General features: G+C 50.9%; 1 pseudogene; it reads left to right on the top strand.

The window, feature by feature from the left end:
* The first annotated feature begins 13,533 nt into the window (after positions 1–13,533).
* LOC129524375 (uncharacterized) lies at positions 13,534–20,283 on the top strand (annotated as a pseudogene).
* The last annotated feature ends 1,414 nt before the right edge of the window (positions 20,284–21,697 follow it).

Below are 21,697 nucleotides of genomic sequence, written 5' to 3'. Positions count from 1 at the left end.
TTTTTAATATTTATACGTGGTATATTTTCCCATTATAAAAGATGAAAATTAAAGCAGTTGGATGTTTAAAAAGAAAAGAAAGAAGCGAAGAATACACACCAGCTTTCTTCTGATTACGGGAGGAGCCCCAAAGCTTCTATGGACACTCACTTTTCTCTTCTTCTTCTTGCATTATTATGAGGACATCCTTAGAGGTTGGGGAACTTGGGCGACTTTGGCTAATGAGGAGCTCTGTGCCTGAGCCCCCCAGGCCACAGAATAGTAAATACTCAGTCTGTGCTTCCAGCCCTGCAGTGTGAGGTTGCAGTCCTGTGGGCTCCACAGCCGTCAACTCTATCGGGAGGCTCATGTCTCACCCTGTCTTCTTGCCAGCCTTGAGGACGGAGTCTGAGCGCCCATGGTGCACCACGCAGGGAGGACAGTGGACCTGTTCTCCGTGGTCATGTCCCAGCAGAGGGGAGGCAATTCAGTGAGTGTAGGGAAAAGAAAGAGAGATCAGACTCTTACTGTGTCTATGTAGAAAGGAAAGACATAAGAGACTCCATTTTGAGAAAGACCTGTACTTTCAATAATTGCTTTGCTGAGATGTTGTTAATCTGCAGCTTTGCCCCAGCCACTTTGACCCAACCTGAAGCTCACAAAAACATGTGTTGTATGAAATCAAGGTTTAAGGGATCTAGGGCTGTGCAGGATGTGCCTTGTTAACAAGATGTTTCCAAGCAGTATACATTGTAAAAGTCATCGCCATTCTCTAGTCTCAATAAAACAGGGGCACAATAAACTGTGGAAAGCCACAGGGAGCCCTGCCCTTGAAAGCAGGGTATTGTCCAAGGTTTCTCCCCATGTGATAGTCTGAAATATGGCCTCGTGGGTGAGAAAGACCTGACCGTCCCCCAGCCCGCCCCCCGTAAAGGGTCTGTGCTGAGGTGGATTAGTCAAAGAGGAAAGCCTCTTGCAGTTGAGAGAGAGGAAGGCCGCTGTCTCCTGCCTGCCCCTGGGAACTGAATGTCTCGGTATAAAACCCGATTGTACATTTGTTCAATTCTGATACGGGAGAAAAACCGCCCTATGGTGAGAGGCGAGACATGTTTGCAGCAATGCTGCCTTGTTATTCTTTACTCCACTGAGATGTTTGGGTGGAGAGAAACATAAATCTGGCTTACGTACACATCCAGTCATAGTACCTTTCCTTGAACTTCCTTATGAAATACTTTCTATTTCTCACATGTTCGTTGCTGACCTTGTTCTTATTATCACCCTGCGCTCCTACTACATTCCTTTTTGCTAAAATAATAAAAATAATAGTTAATAAAAACTGAGGGAACTCAGAGGCCTGTGCCGGTGCAGGTCCTTGGTATGCTGAGCGCCGGTCGCCTAGGCCCACTGTTGTTTCTCCATACTTTGTCTCTGTGTCTTATTTCTTTTCTCAGTCTCTCGTCCCACCCGACTGGAAATACCCACAGCTGTGGAGGGGGAGGCCACCCCTTCAAGTGAGTGCTGAGGGACGGTCGGGAGCCTTGTTTGTTTCCTCATCCTCAGGACAAACAGGAGACTGCGGTGGGCAGATGGGAGGAGACCAATATGCAACTCTCTGATCAGCAGACTGTGCAGTTTCTGTTCTTGGTTGTGCTGGGGGTCTCAGAAATCTTATTCAAAATTTTGCTTTCCTCCCCCACTGCTTGTCCTTTCCATAGACATCTCACCCATGATAGCAGGGAATCAGTCCCTCTAAACTATTCCCTAAGAACAACAAAGAGATTATGAAGATGATCATGAGGATAAAGAGGATGACGACAGACACCATGGCATCATGAACCCTTACTGAGGCCTTCCTAAAGGCCAGGCTCTGAGCTCTGTGCTCTATGCAGCTTGTTTCATTTCATCTGCATAGTCTCCACGTTATTAGTGCACATTTCATGAAGATTTTACAGACTAGAAAAAGCGCAACGGATTTTCATGTAGCTTGTACCAGATCACGCAGTCAAAAAGGGTGAAGTCCAATTTGAACCAGGCAGTCTAAGTCCAGACACATGGCATTTGGCAAGTTCTCTCCCTGCAACCAACCTGCCCTCTCAAATCCTCGTCACTCAGGCGGATGCCCCTGCTCACTGTGCCCTTCCCTTTGGGGGTTCCTTGTAGACCACAGCTAGACCAGTGGGTGCCACAATCACTGTGTCATGTATAGAAAGGGCAGCTGAGATCACATCAAAGATTCCAGAAAGAATTGGCACAGGATCATTCGGGACGCATCTCTCACTTGCCCCTGTTCCTGGCTTTCCTTACAGCTCTCAACTTCCTCAAAGGAGTCATCAATTCGGAGTTTGGCTTCCATTCCTATTGAGGAAGCTGGAAAGTGTTTCAAAAATGCTCCTCCGATGTGCCTGTGGTTAAGACCTCTGAGCTCTGCTTAAAACTCTTTGAAGCTGGGCGCGGTGGCTCACGTGTGTAATCCCAGCCCTTTGGGAGGCTGAGGCAGGCGAATCACAAGGTCAAGATTTCGAGACCAGCTTGGCCAACATGGTGAAACCCTGTTTCTACTAAAAATACAAAAAAAACTCAAAAAAATTAGCCAGGCATGGTGGCATACGCCTGCAATCTCAGCTACTGGGGAGGCTGAGACAGGAGACTCCTTTGAAGCCGGGAGACAGAGGTTGCAGTGAATCGAGATCACGCCACTGCACTCCTGCCTGGGCAACAGAGCAAGATTCTGTCTCAAAAAAGTAAATAAATAAAAATTACGAAAAAAAGTGCTTGGATGGGCTTGGCAAACTTTAGCCATTAGCTCACGTACCACTTTGGAAGGGCATACCTTCAGTCACTTCACCCTTTAATCCCTTTGCTCAAGACTAAAGTTCTGAGAGGAAGACTAATCGGCTGAGTTGTGTCCATGTGGGCAGTGCAGGAAAGGATGCAGCAGGACGCTGCTCCAGGGACGTCTTTGGCTTCCATCATGGGGGAGCAGGCGCCTGGATTATCCACCCTAACAAATCTGGACAAAGGAAAACGAGGTTCTCCGAGGAAGGAGACATAGAGCCCAAGGAGCTAACCAAGAGACGAATAGTCATCCTGTCTTGTCATTTTCTTTTACACATGTGTGTACATTGTCTTACACTTATCACTTTGTTTTCTTTCTCTCCTTTAATTGCACGCTGCTGCCGAAAGTTAAAATAAAATTAAAGTATTGAGATAGCTCAGTAACTGACTTTTGGTCAATTGCCTTTTCATATAGTGAACAGCTGCCCAAACTATTGTCTGTCACTGTGCAAATTTGCAAGCGTTTGCATGATCACTCCCACTCCCCCAATACAGAGCTGTGTTACAGCACAATTTAGTTCAGTGTTTTGCTCTCTGCAACAGGGAGGTTCTCATCCATTACAAGTTGCAGTAAAAACAGGGGTAGCATAAGCAACCACCTCTTTCCTCAACGATGTGATGAAAGCAAAAGCCAAGTAGCTCCATGTATCCAACTTAAAAATATAAAAGTTACGCCCGTGGGCTGCAGTTGGAGCTATGGCGGCGGCAGCTGTCACTGGGCCTAGCCCGGGGTGTGGACCTGGGGACTCCCCAGAAGGGCCCGAGGGGGAGGCTCAAGGAGCGTCGGTGGAAGGCGGACAGAATGCTAGCTGTACAACGGCCTCTCGGAAGTGGAGGCGGTGGGACTCGCCGCGGGGACCGACCCCCTGGACCCCACTGATCTGAACGGGGTGAACTTCGACCCGGAAGTTTACCTAGACAAGCTTCCTAGAGAGTGCCCTCTGGTCCAGCTGATGGGCAGTGAGACGGGCATGGTGCAGCAGATCCGGGCTCTAGACAGCAACATGCAAACCCTGGTCTATGAGAACCATGATAAGTTCTCATAGACCCAGCCACAGAAATTGACACACAGCATAAAACTGTATGAGGAATTGCAGGAGACCCAGAATTTCCCAAATAACCTTGTAAAAGAAGAACAAATTTGGAAGACTCAAAATATATATATATATATATATATTTTATATATATATATATATACATTATATATATATAAAGTTGTGTTTTCATTCAGTTGTAAATGTTTAGTAATTTCTATTGTGATTTTTCATTTAACTCATGAAAGGATATTTTTAATTTTCCAAATGTATGCTTGTGTTTAGCTATCTTCTTGCTGTTGACTTCTAATTTTGTTGCATTATGGTCAGGAAAATGTGGTCTGGACAATGTCAATCGTATAGTGGATTTTGTTGAGACTTCTTTATGGCCTAATATGTGGCCAGTTTTTTTTTTTTTTTTTTTTGCAAATTTGCCACATGTGGTTAAAAGGAATGTAGATTATTTGTTTTTTTTTTTTTTTGGAGAGTTTTTATTTTTAAATAGATAAGGTTCCCAGTGTAATTGAAATCTAGTTCAGTTAACAATATGCTAGATCTCTCAAACCTCAGGATGTTAGTCAGTGTAACAATAGACTGCTGCTGAGATGAATAAACCCTGAACTCTCAGTGGGTTGACACCCATAGCATAGTCTGGTGCCAGGCAGGGGTTCTCCTTGGGGCCCCTTGTCCAACAGTGATTCAGAGATTCTGGAGGTTTCCATCTTTTAATTCTGCCATCTCAGAGTTTTTCACTTGTAGCCATATGGATAGGAAGAGAGGGAACATAGCTCACACTTGCCTTTGATAACCTTGGCCCAGAAGTGATTTCTTACATTCCTATTGGTGGAAATGCAGTCACATGGTTCCAAACTAACTGCAAGTGAGGCTGGGAAATGTAGTCTTTCTGCATGTCCAGGAAGAGGAATGGTGTGAACACAGCGTTGTCTTTGACACACTAAGCATGTGCTGAAGAGTTCTTACTCTCATAGGAGGTTTGTCTGTCCTGTGTAACTTTCTCAGTTTTTGCTTAGATAGTTTCAGGCAATGTTGTTTGGTGCATTCAGCTTGATGATTATTATGTCCTCTTGGCAAAGTAGTCAAGATTCCCATCAGTTTGAATGAAAGTGTTTTACAGATAGGTCAGGAAATGCTAATACTTTAAAAGGCCCTTCTATTCCTCCACTCTACAGATAAGAACAACAGAGTCCTAGAGAGAGGAGGTCATGGGTCTCACTCATGAGTGGCAGAATTGAAACCAATGTGGCACTAACTTTGCCTTTCCCCCATCATGTTGTTCTCCTTCTATCTTCACTCTGCTGATTTCTTCACTTGCTCCATACAGACCTCCCAGTGCCAAGTGTATAAGTGTGTCCAGAATTGGTGGGTTCTTGGTCTCGCTGACTTCAAGAATGAAGCTGTGGACCCTCCTGGTGAGTGTTACAGTTCTTAAAGGTGGTGTGTCTGGAGTTTGTTCCTTCTGATGTTCAGATGTTTTTGAAGTTTCTTCCTTCAGGTGGGGCTCGTGGTCTCGCTGGCTCAGGAGTGAAGCTGCAGACCTTCACGGTGAGTGTTACAGCTCTTACGGCTGCAGGTCTGGAGTTGTTCATTTCTCCCGGTGGGTTCATGGTCTTGCTGGCTTCAGGAGAGAAGCTGCAGACCTTCTCGGTGAGTGTTACAGCTCATAAAGGCAGTGTGGACCCAAAGAGTGAGCAGCAACAAGATTTATTGCAAAGAGCAAAAGAACAAAGCTTCCACAGTGTGGAAGGGGACCCCAGCGGGTTGCCACTGCTGGCTCGGGCAGCCTGCTTTTATTCTCTTACCTGGCCCCACCCACATCCTGCTGATTGGTCCATTTTACAGAGAGCCTGAGTGGTCTGTTTTGACAGGGCACTGATTGGTGAGTTTACAATCCCTGAGCTAGACACAAATGCTCCCCACGTCCCCACTAGATTAGCTAGATACAGAGTGTCCACACAAAGGTTCTCCAAGTCCCCACCCTAGTAGCTAGATACAGAGTGTCAATTGGTGCATTCATAAACCCTGAGCTAGACACAGGGTGCTGATTGGTGTGTTTACAAACCTTGAGCTAGATACAGAGTGCCAATTGGTGTATTTACAATCCCTTACCTAGACATAAAGGTCCTACAAGTCCCCACCAGACTCAGGAGCCCAGCTGGCTTCACCCAGTGGACCCAGCACAGGAGCTGCAGGTGGAGCTGCCTGCCAGTCCCTCTCCATGCGCCCACACTCCTCAGCCCTTGGGTGGTCAATGGGACTGGGCACCATGGAGCAGGGGGTGGTGCTCATTGAGGAGGCTTGGGCCACACAGGAGCCCACAGAGTGGGGAGGCTAAGGAATGGTGGGCTGCAGGTCCCGAGCCCTGCCCCACAGGGAGGCAGCTAAGGCCCGGTGAGAAGTTCAGCACAGCAGCTGCTGGCCCAGGTGCTAAGCCCCTCACTGCCAGGGCCGGCAAGGCCAGTCGGCAGCTCCTAGTGCAGGGCCGCCAAGCCCGCACCCACCCAGAACTCCAGCCGGCAGGCAAGCAGCACGTGTAGCCCCAGTTCCAGCTCATGCCTCTCCCTCCATGCCTCCCTGCAAGCTGAGGGAGCCAGCTCTGACTTTGGCCAGCCCAGAAAGGGGCTCCCACCATGCAGCCATGGGCTGAAGGGCTCCTCAAGTGCTGCCAAAGTGGGAGCCCAGGCAGAGGAGGTGCCAAGAGTGAACGAGGGCTGTGAGGGCTGCCAGCACGCTGTCACCTCTCACAAGGAGTGATTAATCTGAGCTTCTCCAGAAAGTCCATTCCTGGTAGGCACTGGGAATAAGAAATCTCATGGTATAAAAAAAATCAAGTGGTAGCACTTTTGTGAGTGGCTCCCAAATTAGATCCTTTACCTTTTTTTCATGAAGCACAGTTGCCCAAAACACGCTTAGCCTGAGGTGAAGCACATATTAGAGAAAAGTTCTCTCTATAGCATTATGTATTACTCGAACGAGCATTAAAAAGAGGAGACGGGACATGCTCTCTCTAGCTATTATTACCTGCACTATAGAGTTGACATACACAAGCTCATTATTGCATTATGTTTTATTCAACAAAATAACTTTAATGTTGAAGCTTAAATTGAATTCGCTAAAACATCTTTGTCTCCAGCATAGTGTGCCTCAAGTGTCTCCTTGGTGCCTGAATTTTCTCCAGAATTATAGTGCTGAAGCTATGGAAATGGTGAAATTATATGCAATCTGCAAAACAATGTGGCTATAACGTGGTAATTGGCCTTCCACATAATGAAAGGAACATTTCCTCATCAGAGCTGTTCCATCAGAGACCCAAAGGCTATCGTTGTACAAATCACCCACTTAGGAAAACCTTTATTCCCAGTAGCCTATAAAAATCTGCTCATGCAAACAGATTTGCTTATTCAGTAACATTAATGGCTTCTCATAGTTAAAAAGTCATCAATGTGATTGACCTATAATCTGTTTCCTCTGTGACCAAGTGTCATTTTTATTTTGACAGTTAGGAGCCTTTTGACTCTTTCACAGCTGGCATGAAGGCACAGGGAGGGAAATCTCAAAAACCAACAACCTGTGTATTCCCAGCCTATTAATCAATAGAAAATCACTTCAACTGGATTAGGGTCTTGTACCTGGCAGAAAGGCTCTTATGGACATTGGAATTTGATTTTTACACTTGATATGACACCTCCTTGAGTCAGATCAGATTCGTGTTTGATAGACTCTTGCCGAAAAATTGCTCCAGGGTCTGTGCAGTAGCTAACGCCTTTTTGTTGTTGTTGTTTTAAAAGCAGCATTAAATATTTTCATGAAGACCTTCCCAGCAGTGATTTTATTGGGAATATGGTCTTTAGCTCTGGTCCTGAATAACTCACACTGAGGAAACCTCTAACAAGTGTTTCATTGGAAGATGTCTGATGGATGGTTGGTTTTAATAACAAATCTCTTCCCTTTTTCTGTCCCCTGTGTTCTATTCTCCTTTCTTACACATTATTCTGGGAGGATTCACCTATTCCCAAAGTCCTTTCCTCTTTATTTCCATTCCAGAGCTCTCTGTATAACTCCAGGCTGATGAATCCAACTGCCCAGTTGTTATCTCCACTTGGCTGTCTTTCTTGCATTGACCTCATCTTACCTTTCCTCTCCTGATTTCCTCTTCTGCCAGGGCTCACCACGTCAGATTCACACCACCATCCACCCAGCTTCCAAATCACCTGGGCCTCCTCTTTTATTCCTCCCTCTTTCTCAGTCAAGTTAGTCTACTGTCTCCTCTCCATCCTCACTGCCACAGCCTTGGTCCAGCCAACCATCTTGTCTCACTTGGCGTATTGCAGCCTCCTACCTGGTCTACTCACCTCCCACTCTCCTCCAGCCAGACTGCTCTTCTTCTAGCACAAAGTGGATCATTACTCCCCTGCATAAAAACATCTACTGTCTCCCTTTGTCTACAGGATAGACAAGACAAAGAGCCTTTAAGATTTGGCTCCAGCTTACCTCTATATTAGTCACTTTTTACAATTATATGAACATCTCTCAGCTCCTCACCCTCTCACGTCTCGATTTTTGCACATGCTCTTCCCTCTGCTGGGAATGATCTTCCACACCTCTCCTATCGACCTGGCTAGTTCCTACCATTTTCTAGTCTTCAACTGAGGAGTCCTGTGGTGGAGAAGGATTTTTCACCACCTGATATAGATTGCACGCCCATCCACCTCCGGGCTTTTTCTTTTTTCTTTCTTTTTTTTTTTTGAAAGAGTCTCGCTCTGACCATGCAGGCTGGAATGCGGTGGTGCGATCTTGGCTCACTGCAATCTCCACCACCCGGGTTCAAGCAATTCTCCCACCTCAGCCTTCTGAGTATCTGGAATTACAGGTGCCCGCCACCACATCTGGCTAATTTTTTTTGTATTTTTAGTAAAGACAGGATTTCACCATATTGGCCAGGCTGTTTTCGAACTCCTGGCCTCAAGTGATCCACCCACCTTGGCCTCCTGAAGTGCTGGGAATACAGGCATGAACAACTGCACCTGGCCGATTGGGTGCCCCTTCTATGTGCTCCCATTGCCCCAGGCATACTGTCACCATAACTCTTACCACTCTGAGTTGAAAATGATTTTTTTTTTGCTTTTTATTTCTCTCATTAAATGCAAAGCTTATTGAAAAGAGGACAGTGGTTGTTCACTGTTGTACTCCTAACCTTTGACTCAGTGTCCTTAGGTTGGCTCTAGAGCTGTGCACACATGTTCAGACATTGGAGCTCATCTTGTCTAGCACCTCTTTTGTGGTGGCTTAGAGAAAAGTCAGTAGGTACTTCCCCAAGGATGAAACAGAAGCTTCACCTAAACCAGTTCTTCAACTTCAGCCTGCATTAGAATCCTCTGAGAGCTTGTTAAAAATACCATCTCCTGGAGCCCACTCTTCAAGAGTCGGTGAGTTGCTTCATCATCAAAATATATACAGAATTCAGGCAGTCTTCAGCCCCAGCCTGGTCTGAGCCTCTGTGGACTCCCATCTGCAGAATGTCCCTGCTGGTCTCCTTGCTTCTGCTCTTACCTTCTTATTACCCATTCAAGTAGCCGGGGTGATCCTTTTTAAAAATTTTTTTTAAATTTTTTTGTGATGAAGTCTCACTCTGTTGCCCAGGCTGTAGTGCAGTGGTGCTATCTCAGCTCGCTGCAGCTCTACCTCCTGTGCTCAAGCAATCTTCCCACCTCAGCCTCCTGGGTAGCTGGGACCACAGACATACACCACCACACCCGGCTAATTCTTGTACTTTTTGTAAAGACATGGTCTTGCTATGTTGCCCAGGCTAGTCTTGAACTTCTGTGTGCACCCACCTCAGCCTCCTGCATTTTTAGGAGGCCCCTCTTGTACGGATTTTGATCCAGATGCCTGGGTGCATCATGTCTCCTCCCATCTCTCTCTGTCTTTCTGTCTCTGTCTCTCTCTCTCTTTCTCTTTGCCTTATAGCTGCCCTGGGGTCTAGACTCTGCCTTAGGCATCCTTCTGGCTCTTGTTTGCTTTTACACTGAGGCTGCTTTAAATTGCACCTTGATCTGAAGCCTTGGGCTTCTGTTCCTATTCCTTGCTTTTGTTGGAAGGGCCATGCAGCTTCTTGACAAATTGCAAAGGTGCCCACGAGTTTCCAAGTCCCCAAGAACCAAACCAGATGACAAACAAGGATGCAGCCCACAGCTGGGGAGACAGATTTCAGGTCCACACAGACACTCCAAGATGCTGAACTGAAACCCACCTCGAAACCTGTTTTCTCTCTCATTTAAGTTCATTGTCACCTGGCGGCTTGCAGGGCAGGGCTGGTGACCATTCACAGGGCAAAGATGCTTTGAAATGTCAACTGAGAATGGTGTGGTGGTTGACAGATGGCACGTCAGAGCATAGATTAACATGGAAAGAGAAACTCACCCATTGGGGGGAGTGTGTGAGGCTGGCAGCCACACAGAGGGCTTTTCCTGTGAGCTCTTGCATAGATGCAAACAGCCAGGAGGTTTTGCTTTCTGATCCTAAGTGGAAGCATGTTCCTCCCTGCACATTGCCTCTCTGCAGCAAATGTTTATTCCTGTTGCATTGATTTAAAGTGCTTACCAGGCCGGGCGCGGTGGCTAAAGCCTGTAATCCCAGCACTTTGGGAGGCCGAGGCAGGCAGATCACAAGGTCAGGAGATTGAGACCATCCTGGCTAACACGGTGAAACCCCGTCTCTACTAAAAATACAAAAAATTAGCCGGGCATGGTGGTGGGCGCCTGTAGTCCCAGCTACTTGGGAGGCTGAGGCAGGAGAATGGCATGAACCCAGGAGGCGGGGCTTGCAGTGAGCCGAGATTGTGCCACTGCACTCCAGCCTGGATGACAGAGCAAGAGTCCCTCTCAAAAATAAAAAGTGCTTACCGAAGTGGTTTGAGGGCAGTGGTGACAGTGTGAGTTATGGCTCTGCCGGCTGCCAGTGGAGCCAACCTCTCTGCACAGCCGTGCAAGGGTGTTTTGAAAAGTGGCTCAGCCGGCCAGGAGTGACTGGCTGTAAATATTGCTGCCACAACATCTTGTAGCCTGATTGGTGCCGTGTTTGCAGAACCCCTAAACCACTACACTTGTTCAGGCTTAAAAATAAGCTTACTTTTTTGTTTGTTTTGTTTTGTTTTATGAGATGGAATCTAGTTCTGTCACCGGGATGGAATGCAGTGGCATGAGCTTGGCCCACTGCAACCTCTGCCTCCTGCGTTCAAGTGATTCTCCTGCATCAGGCTCCCGAGTAGCGGGGACTACAGGCGTGTGCCAACATGGCCAGCTAATTTTTGAATTTTTAGTACAGACGGGGCTTCACCTTGTTGGCCAGGATGGTGCGATCTCTTGACCTCGTGATCCGCCCGTCTCGGCTTCCCAAAGTGCTAGGATTACAGGCGTGAGCTACCGTGCCTGGTCAAACATAGACTTACCTTCTTACCTCTTCTGCAGAACTCTATTTGCTTCTTTTCGCAACTTCTGCTGAACTCTATTTTGCTTCTTTTCCCTGGATAAAGCTCTTCTTTATCCAGAAGAGCTTTTAGCAACAAAGTTACCCAATGCCCTTCCCTAGTCTCTCCTTGCAACTGGCTCTCAGTGGTGGAGGGGCGGTGGGTAGGAGGAAATCCTTGACAGAACAAATTTACGTGACTATTTCGAGGACTCTCGCTAGCCCCAGGAGGTGTTTACATTTTTAAATTGGTTACTAGTGTCAGAATGTTTCATGAGTAAGAGCACAGCCTCTAAGTTGGATACCCTGAATTTAAATCTCAACATGGCCATTTTGTATATAACCAGAGGACGGATTTGGGGACCCAATGGATCTACCATGACATGAACTTGCACCAACATTCACCTGACATCCAAAATGCCTATTCTGACTGGTAGACCCTAGTCTCATCCTAGTGCCGGTTCAGAGCCTGTGTCCAGTGATCTTGCACAGGTCCCATTAGTTCCTTTTCTCCTGTTCAGTCATCCTGGTAAAGGCTGTGTATTCCCTTGGGGCCAGGCTGGGAGAAAGATTGACAGTATAAATTTTTGGCAGTGGAGCAGAGTCCTTTCTGGAGGGGACCTGGCTTCCCATTCAGACAAGGGACTCCGGGTCTGTGAACTGGCTTATGTCTGGGAATTGACGGGGGACTGTGACTCTGTTTTTATGATTCAAATTAGACTTATGCTCACCTGACCTAGAACCCTTCGGCAAACACAGATCCAGTAAAAATGTGGCAGGCTTCCTATCTATTTCACTTCTAGGAAAGCCACGATCAGCAGGCACCATAGGTCTCTGCGAGTCAGACTATTCTGGTTGCAGCTTTGACTCTGCTGTCTTTTATGGTAACTGCATCCACCTTGCCTTTGGGGATTGAGTGCTCTGATCACTTGGCCCCAGCCCCTGTAGTGTGCCTATGTCACTTACCCTCTTTATACCTCAGTCTCCTCCTCTATAAAATGGGCATCCTCATTGCACCCACCCCCAGGGCTGCTGTGAGCTATAGATGGATTAGCATATGGAAAGTAATAGAAGAGGGTCTCAAAGCCCATGTGTCGTTATCAGAATTATTTCGTGACAGGGGAGAGCTGGACGAGAGAGGAAGGTGCTGAGCAGACCCACGTGCTCTCCCACCAGTGTTTCCTGAGCACCTACTATGTGCTGCACACTGTGAGAGCTGTTAGGGTTGAAATAGGGAGCACAGCAGGGTAGGGGCTGCCATCAGGAGCTTAGTGGGGAGACCATTGTGCAACATGGTTCCAGCGCTTGGGGTGGGGAAGCTCAGGGAGTACAGGGGCCTAGGATCCAGGGCAGAATCATGGAAAGGACACAGCCTCCCCAGCCTCTCCTGCCTCCCCTGCCTCCCTGGCCTCCTCTGTTCCCTGGCCTCTCCTGCCTTCCTGGCTTCCCCTTCCGCCCCGGCCTCCCCAGTCTCCCCTGTCTCTCCTGCTTTTGAGGTGGGCCAGGAGCTGCTGGTGCTCACTTAGCCTGTCCTGGATTCTGGGTGTAGCACTTTGATGTCCAGAAAATACCCCCGGGTTCAGCTCATCACACAGTCAAGGAAGGATCTCCACACTGACACTAAGGGTGCATCCTGGGCTCATTCATCAGGGCATGCCTCCAAAATATTTCTCCACGTCTCCTCCCTTTGCCCACCTGCATTGTGTCTGTGCCTCAGGCCCGGCTGGAGGCCTGCAAGGATCCCCTATCTCCTCTGCCCCTGCACGGCTGGGTCCCAGGCAATCTGTCCCCCACCACACCTCTCTCCCCTTGCCCACCACGCTCCAGCCCCACAGTCCTCTTTCTGCTTCTTTCCCAGCCTCTGGGCTTTTGCACACGCTGTTCCCTCTGCCTGAACACCCTCCACTGGGCTGAGAACAGCTCTCTGAGACCTCTCTCAGCTGTTGCTTCTTTTGGAAAAGCCGCTGCTGCTGTCACTTTCCCAGCTCCAAGACCTGCTGAGCCTCCTGTCTTTTTCAGTTCCCATGCCCCCAGCTCTTCTCCTTGGCCTCCTTTGGCCCAATTGACAATGTCAATTCTCAATGCCTTCTCACCCAGCGCTGAGCCCCACTGGGTGAAGGCAATGCCTGTCATGTTCACCACAATATCCCCTCCCCCGTCTCCACGACTGGTCCACAGTGATGCTCAAAAACGATCTGTTGGTAGGCAATGCGAAGGTGCATTCATGTCATCCTGCAGGAGGAATTCTCCACGAGTTTTGAGCAGCCTCGGTTTTCCCACCACCTCCAAATCATGCAAGACACAGGGTAAGAGCAAAGACAAGGTGGCTGTGGCCGATGTCCACCCTCTCGGGGCTTCCCTTCTCTTCTCTCCTCCTTGGGCAGGGAGATCATCGGGGTGCAACCTGGCTGGGGCGGGGAGGAGGTGCAGGGCCTGGCCAGATCGGGCCTGTCCATGGGCAAGGAACAGCGACCTCCTGGGCCAGGACAGGTGACAGCTGGGCAGGCAGGGGCCCGGCGTGGCCGCTGTGCGTGAGAGCGGCCAGAGGAGGGCTCCAGAGTGCCAGGAGCCGCCGGCGGAGGAGCCCGCGCCCGCCCCGATACCAAGCTCCGCGCCACTCGGACCCACCGAGCCCGCGCTCAGACGCCCCAGCTCCGCCGAGAGGCCGCTCGCGCCGTGTCCTTCCTCTTCCCCAAGTTCAGGCAGAGCCCCCGGAGCCATGGCCAGCCCTTCCAGCAGCTCCGAAGCCACTGGTAAGCCCCGAGGCAGGGATGGCCGGCCCAGAAGGGAGGAGGAGGAGGACGTCCCTCCCGAAGAGAAGAGGCTGCGGCTGTTGATGGAGGGGGGAAGCGCACAGCCCGAGGACTGCGAGGACGGGGAGGACCCGCCGCTGCCGGGCAGGAGGGAGACCGGCACCCAGACAGGTGGCGACGGCAAAGGAGTAAGTGACGCTGGCGCGGGGGTCCAGGAGTGCCGGGGGCGCAGGGGTGCCGGGGACGCGACGAAGGGGCGGCGGGAGGCTCCGTGGCCGACCCCGGGTTGAAGTTGGGAGTGCAGCCTTCATTCTGAACCCATTTAGGCAGCATGGGCACTCCTCCTCGCCGTGGGCGGCATCAGAGCCCCCCCTGCCTAGTCTTGGGGTTGCTCGTGGATGCTGTCTGGGAGGCTTGCTCATGGTGACATCCTCATCTCCCCGTCCACGTTACCGCATTCAGAGCTTGGGTCACCTGGACACTGAACTCAGGTGAATTTTCTGTGAGATCCCGGGAGAAGGAGGACAGTTCTTTGGAAGGTTTTCCAGGGCCGATCACGGAAAGGATGAGAAGGGAGAGGTCCTGGTTGGGGACACAATTACGGTGGCAGTGTAACGCCGGGAGACTTTATTGCATGAAGTCCCTCTCACTCTCTCTACCTCCCTCTTTTACGTGGACTCTGCCAAACACCAGGATACCAGAATGTGGTGGAGTGACCAAGTGTAGTGAGACCTTGGGAACGCGAGTCTGGAGCCAGGCGGCTGGGGTTTGCATCCCGGTTCTGCCCCTCCTTAGCTGGTTGACATGGCACAAGCCACTTACCCTCTCTGAGCCTTACTGTCTTCAGTGGCAAATGGATCTGTCAACAGGCCACATTGCCTGGGGTTGTTGCTGCTGACATTAAGGGAAGCTCGTCCATAGAAGCACTCAGCGTTGTGCCTGGCACATAGTGTATGGTGGATAAGTGGGACTTAGGACTAAAACTCATGCCTTGGTGTGTTTTTGCAGTGATGTTTTGTTCTGGAGTACGTCACAAGAGACAAGGTCCTTGGCTGGGCATGGTGGCTGAAGCCAGTAATCCCAGCACTTTGAGAGGCCGAAGGGGGAGGATCGCTTGAGCCCAGGAGTTTAAGACCAGCCTGGGCAACATGGTGAAGCCTCATATCTACCAAAAAATAAATAAACAAAGGCAGTTATGGTGGTGTGTGCCTGCAGTCCCAAGTACTTGGGAGGCTGAGGTGGGAGGATTGCTAGAGCCTGGAAGGTCGGGCTGCAGTGAGCTGTGATCATGCCACTGCACTCCAGCCTGGGTGACAAAGTGAGACCGTTTCAAGGAAAAGAGAGAGAGAGAGACAGACAGACCCACAAGAGTCTTAAGCCAGAATCTCCATGTTAAAATGCTTTCTGGAGGCTAAAAGGATGATATGTTGATAATGAAATGTTTAAAAGGCAGAAACCCCACTGAATTGTTTGGTCCACAGAGGGAAATGGGAATCGCATGACCTGAACGATGATGGAGGAACTGAATAGAAACCATCCTTGTTTCCTGAATCTGAACATGGCGCCCTCTTTTCAGGGTGCCTGTATCTGCTCAGTCTGGCGGCCCCTTGAAAAGAGGGAATCTTGATTTTCAAACTTAAAATTTGGCCCAAAGCCCACTGCTGCCCACAATGCCCGCCAGACACATTCCTCTTCCCTTTTAGTTCCTATGGGAATACTCTCTTTGAAGAACCCATGAAGCAGTGTCAGGCTGGTACGAGGATCAGCAGTGATTTCTTTGAGGAGGAGAGCCCGTTTCTTCACTCACAGGCCATGTCTGAGTGGATCAAGAAGAACAGAGTGCCCTTTTATGAGATTTTGTCTGCGTAGACCATTAGCTCGGTAAAAATGTCAAAGCCATCCTCGTTCTTTAATAGCAGATTATTTTGGACTTTTCTCTGCAAGAAGCAGCATGGGCATTCAGATGCTTTTAAGGATAAAATGTTCTTCCCCATCACCAGGCCTGGTGCTCTGGATGGCTGAGGTTTTAATGTGACTTGGTGTCCCTTGGAGTGGCTCCCAGGCTGTGCTCTTGTGGTTGGGTGGCAAGGGGTTGCTTTATTCGGTGGTGGCTAGAGGATGTTTTAGCAGATAAATCGGGACCCCAGGAGCCCCTGAGTGTCAAGTCCTGCTGCAGGGCATGTGTTTATGGTGGGGAGGTGGGGGGGGGTGGAGGGGGGGGCATTGATTTCCTGCCAATATCAGAAGTTTCACAGGCTTCTTGTGTATCCACAAACACCCACCCCATTGAGAAGGCCTAGAAAACCCGGCCCTCCCCAAGCCTTTATTGACTGCTTGGGAATGATCCCAGGGTGTGTCTGACCCACAGCTCCTCCTGGAGGGAGAGCAAAGTCTCTCCTAGGTATTTGGTTATCAACCTCAACCACTTGCTGAGCCTTCCGCAAGACCAGGCACCTCGGCAGAGATTTCTGGGTTGTCAGGCAGAACCGAGCATTCGAGGGTGATAACTCACTGGAGTCCCTGAAATCCCTGATGGACGCACCAGGTAAAAGCATCCAGGGTTGAAACCAGATCAGGAAGGATATTGTCAGCCTGGGGCTCCTGTAGAGGTGAATCCACGTTGCAGGTATTTTCCTTCTTGCTGAGGAGAAACCTGGGTTTCTCAGCTTTGGCACAGTCACAGTATTTGTGGTGAGACCATTCGTGGTGGTGGTGGGTCGGGCTGTCCTGTGTATTGAAGGATGGTTAGCAGCATCTGTGGTCTCCATCCTCTAGGTGCCATTCTACCCTGCCAGCTATGGCTACCCCAGATGTCTCCAGATGGTTTCAAATGCTGTGGGGCCAGGGAGTGGTACGTGAGCAAAACCACCCCAGTTGAGAGCCATTGGTCTACACTTGTGGAAATGTTTGAGGGTGAGAGTGTCGAGCTTGGGTCCCTGCTGTACCCTTTATGAGCAATGCGGTCTTGGAAAATTAATACTACTCCAGGGGCCTCAGTTTTCTCATGTAAAAAATGGAGATAAATGAGATACACTTTCATAGGAAGGTTATATGGGATTTACCGAGATAATAAGACTGTACATGGAAAATGCTGGACATGGCATTTATGTATTTATTTATTTATTTAAGACAGAGTCTTACTCTGTTGCCCAGGTTGGAGTGCAGTGGCATGATCTCCGCTCACTGCAATCTCCACCTCCTGGGCTCAAGTGATTCTCCTGCCTCAGGCTCCCGAGTAACTGGGACTACAGGCGTGCGCCATCATGCCCATCTAAGTTTTGAATTTTTAGTAGAGACGCGGCTTCACCATGTTGGCCAGGATAGTCCGATCTCTTGACCTCGTGATGTGCCCGCCTCGGCCTTCCCAAGTGCTGGGATTACAGAAGCGAGCCACCGTGCCGGGCCAAACATAAACTTACTTTCTTACCTCTTCTGCTGAACTCCATTTGCTTCTTTTCCCAAATGTCTTTATCCAGAAGAGCTTTTAGCAACAAAGTTACCCAATGCCCTTCCCTAGTGTCTCCTTGCAACTGGCTCTCAGCAGGGGGTGGGAGGAAATCCTTGACAGAACCAATTTACATGACTGTTTGGAGGACTCTGGCTAGCCCCAGGAGGTGTTTACATTTTTAAATGGGTTACTAGTCTCAGAATGTTTCATGAGTAAGAGCCCAGCCTCTATGTTGGATGCCCTGAATTTGAATCTCAGCATTGCCGCTTCGTATATAACCAGAGGATGGATTTGGGGACCCAATGGACCTACCGTGACATGAACTTGCACCAACATTCACCTGACCTTCAAAATGCCTATTCTGACTGGTAGACCCTAGTCTCATCCTAGTGCCAGTTCAGAGCTTGTGTCCAGTGATCCTGCACAGGTCCCATTAGTTCCTTTTCTCCTGTTCAGTCATCCTGGCAAAAGGCTGTGTATTCCCTTGGGAGCAGGCTGGGAGAAAGATTGACAGTATAAATTTTTGGCAGTGGAGCAGAGTCCTTTCTGGAGGGGACCTGGCTTCCCATTCAGACAAGGGACTCCGGGTCTGTGAACTGGCTTATGTCTGGAAATTGACGGGGGACTGTGACTCTGTTTTTATTAATCAGATTAGACTTCTGCTCACTTGACCTAGAACTCTTCGGCAAACACAGATCCAGAAAAAATGTGGCATACTTCTTATCTATTTCACTTCTAGGAAAGCCAGGATCAACAGGCACCATAGGTCTCTGCGAGTCAGGCTCTTCTGGTTGCAGCTTTGACTCTGCTGTCTTTTATGATAACTGCATCCACCTTGCCTTTGGGGATTGAGTGCTCTGATCACTTGGCCCCAGCCCCTGTAGTGTGCCTATGTCACTTACCCTCTTTATACCTCAGTCTCCTCCTCTATAAAATGGGCATCCTCATTGCACCCACCCCCAGGGCTGCTGTGAGCTATAGATGGATTAGCATATGGAAAGTAATAGAAGAGGGTCTCAAAGCCCATGTGTCGTTATCAGAATTATTTCATGACAGGGGAGAGCTGGACGAGAGAGGAAGGTGCTGAGCAGACCCACGTGCTCTCCCACCAGTGTTTCCTGAGCACCTACTATGTGCTGCCCACTGTGAGAGCTGTTAGGGTTGAAATAGGGAGCACAGCAGGGTAGGGGCTGCCATCAGGAGCTTAGTGGGGAGACCATTGTGCAACATGGTTCCAGCGCTTGGGGTGGGGAAGCTCAGGGAGTACAGGGGCCTAGGATCCAGGGCAGAATCATGGAAAGGACACAGCCTCCCCAGCCTCTCCTGCCTCCATTGCCTCCCTGGACTCCTCTGCTTCCCTGGCCTCTCCTACCTTCCTGGCTTCCCTTTCCTCCCCGGCCTCCCCAGTCTCCCCTGTCTCTCCTGCTTTTGAGGTAGGACAGGAGCTGTTCGTGCTCACTTAGCCTGTCCTGGGCTCTTGGTGTAGCACCTCAATGTCTAGAAAATACCCCCGGGTTCAGCTCATCACACAGTCAAGGAAGGATCTCCACACTGACACTAAGGGTGCATCCTGGGCTCATTCATCAGGGCATGCCTCCAAAATATTTCTCCACGTCTCCCTTTGCCCACCTTCACTGTCTCTGTGCCTGAGCCCCGGCTGTTGGCCTGCAAGGATCCCGTATCTCCTCTGCCCCTGCACGGCTGGGTCCCAGGCAATCTGTCTGCCCACCACACCTTCCTCCCCTTGCCCACCATGCTCCTGCCCCACAGTCCTCTTTCTGCTTCTTTCCCAGCCTCTGGGCTTTTGCACACGCTGTTCCCTCTGCCTGAACACCCTCCACTGGGCTGAGAACAACTCTCTGAGACCTCTCTCAGCTGTTGCTTCTTTTGGAACAGCCGTTGCTGCTGTCACTTTCCCAGCTCCAAGACCTGCTGAGCCTCCTGTCTTTTTCAGTTCCCATGCCCCCAGCACTTCCCCTTGGCCTCCTTTGGCCCAATTGACAATGTCCATTCTCAATGCCTTCCCACCCAGCGCTGAGCCCCACTGGTTGAAGGCAATGCCTGTCATGTTCTCCACAGTATCCCCTCCCCCATCATCATGCCTGGTCCATGGTGATGCTCAAAAAAGATCTGTTGGTAGGCAATGCGAAGGTGCATTCATGTCATCCTGCAGGCGGAATTCTCCACGAGTTTTGAGCAGCCTTGGTTTTCCCACCACCTCCAAATCATGCAAGACACAGGGTAAGTGCAAAGACAAGGTGGCTGTGGCTGATGTCCACCCTCTCGGCGCGTCCCTTCTCTTCTCTCCTCCTTGGGCAGGGAGACCATCGGGGTGCAACCTGGCTGGGGCGGGGAGGAGGTGCAGGGCCTGGCCAGAGCGGGTCTGGCCACAGGCAGGGGACAGCGACTGCCTGGGCGGGGGCAGGTGAGCGCAGCGCAGGCCAGGGCCCGGCTTGTCCGCGGTGCGCGCGAGCGGCCAGCAGAGGGCGCCAGAGAGCCAGGAGCGGCCAGCTGAGGAGCCCGCGCCCGCCCCTATGCCCAGCCCCTCGCCGGGCGGACCCACCGAGCCCGCGTTCAGACGCCCCAGCTCCGCCGAGAGGCCGCTCGCGCCGTGTCCTTCCTCTTCCCCAGGTGCAGGCAGAGCCCCGAGCCATAGCCAGCCCTTCCGGCAGCTCCGAAGCCACTGGCAAGCCCCGAGGCAGGGATGACCGGCCAAGGAGGGAGGAGGACGACGTCCCTCCCGAAGAGAAGAGGCTGCGGCTGTTGATGGAGGGGGGAATCGCAGAACCCGAGGACTGCGAGGACGTGGAGGACGCGCCGTGGCCAGGCAGGGAGGAGACCGGCACCCAGACAGGTGGCGAAGGCAGAGGAGTAAGTGACGCGGGCGCCGGGGTCCGGGGGTCCCGGGGGCGCGGGTAGGGGCAGCGGGAGGCTCCGTGGCCGGCCCCAGGTTGAAGTTGGTATTTGAGCGGCAACTCCGGCGGGCGCGGAGTGACAGCGCGTGACGGCCTCCGAGACGCCAGCTTCCCCTTCTCGGCTGTGTGGCTTTGACTTCCTGATTCTCCCACGACGTCGCTGGCTGGGAGACCCGCTGGACTCTGCGGCTGGCCAAAAGGAGAGGGGCAGCCCCGCGTCCTGGGGGCCCCTAGCAGGGGAAGTGGCGGGTGTTGTGCTGGGCATCCTGTCTGGGGCATCTGTCTGGGACCCTGTCGTTGCCTGTCACCTGGCGAGGGGCCTGTGGTGGGGGTAGGGGGGAAGTCCCTTGCGCCAGGCTTGGCCAAGCCCTGCTCCGCTGGACTGCGGGCTGGCGGCGCTCACCCAGCTCCTCACCTGTCCCGCATCTTCCTGTTTTTCTTCCCTTTCTGGTTGGGCAGCGAGAGTTGAGAGGAGGCAGATGGCTTCCATCCCAGAAATCGCTCTCCTCTTTCAATCCCTACAGAGAGGGACAGAGAGGCAAAGTTCCTTGCATCCGCCGGGGCTCTGTCCCTGTGAGCTCCCGGTGTCCTGCAAACGTTGGCCCCTGAATCACCGGGCCAGTGTGTGTGCGATGGGGCTGCGTAGCCAGGCTGGCCTCCTGGGGTTCACTTTCTGCTTTCCTACACCAACTCTTCCTGTGTGGCTTTGCTGGCCTTCCACTGGGGAGGCATGTGGGTTTGGAGGGCAGATGAGGGCCCGCTGGAGGACTGTACCCCTCAGTGAGGGCCGCCACCTTGATGGTTTTTAATGGATAATGGGGTTGACCTCTTTGTTTTTTCCACATGTTTTTATGTTTGACCATTTGCTCAGCTGAGCTTGTCTTAATAATTGGATTCGTGGTTAATGAGCCCCACATGGGAGAGAGGGCGGTCTTCATTCTTAACCCATTTAGGCAGCATGGGCACTCCTCCTCGCCATGGGCAGCATCAGAGCCCCCCCTGCCTAGTCTTGGGGTTGCTCGTGGATGCTGTCTGGGAGGCTTGCTCATGGTGACATCCTCATCTCCCCGTCCACGTTACCGCATTCAGAGCTTGGGTCACCTGGACACTGAACTCAGGTGAATTTTCTGTGAGATCCCGGGAGAAGGAGGACAGTTCTTTGGAAGGTTTTCCAGGGCCGATCACGGAAAGGATGAGAAGGGAGAGGTCCTGGTTGGGGACACAATTACGGTGGCAGTGTAACGCCGGGAG

This window comes from Gorilla gorilla, chromosome 7 (genome assembly GCF_029281585.2).
Source record: "Gorilla gorilla gorilla isolate KB3781 chromosome 7, NHGRI_mGorGor1-v2.1_pri, whole genome shotgun sequence".
Classification (NCBI taxonomy): Eukaryota; Metazoa; Chordata; class Mammalia; order Primates; family Hominidae; genus Gorilla; species Gorilla gorilla.
Note: the sequence above shows the minus strand (reverse complement) of the source record. Positions and strands in the feature narration are given on the sequence as shown.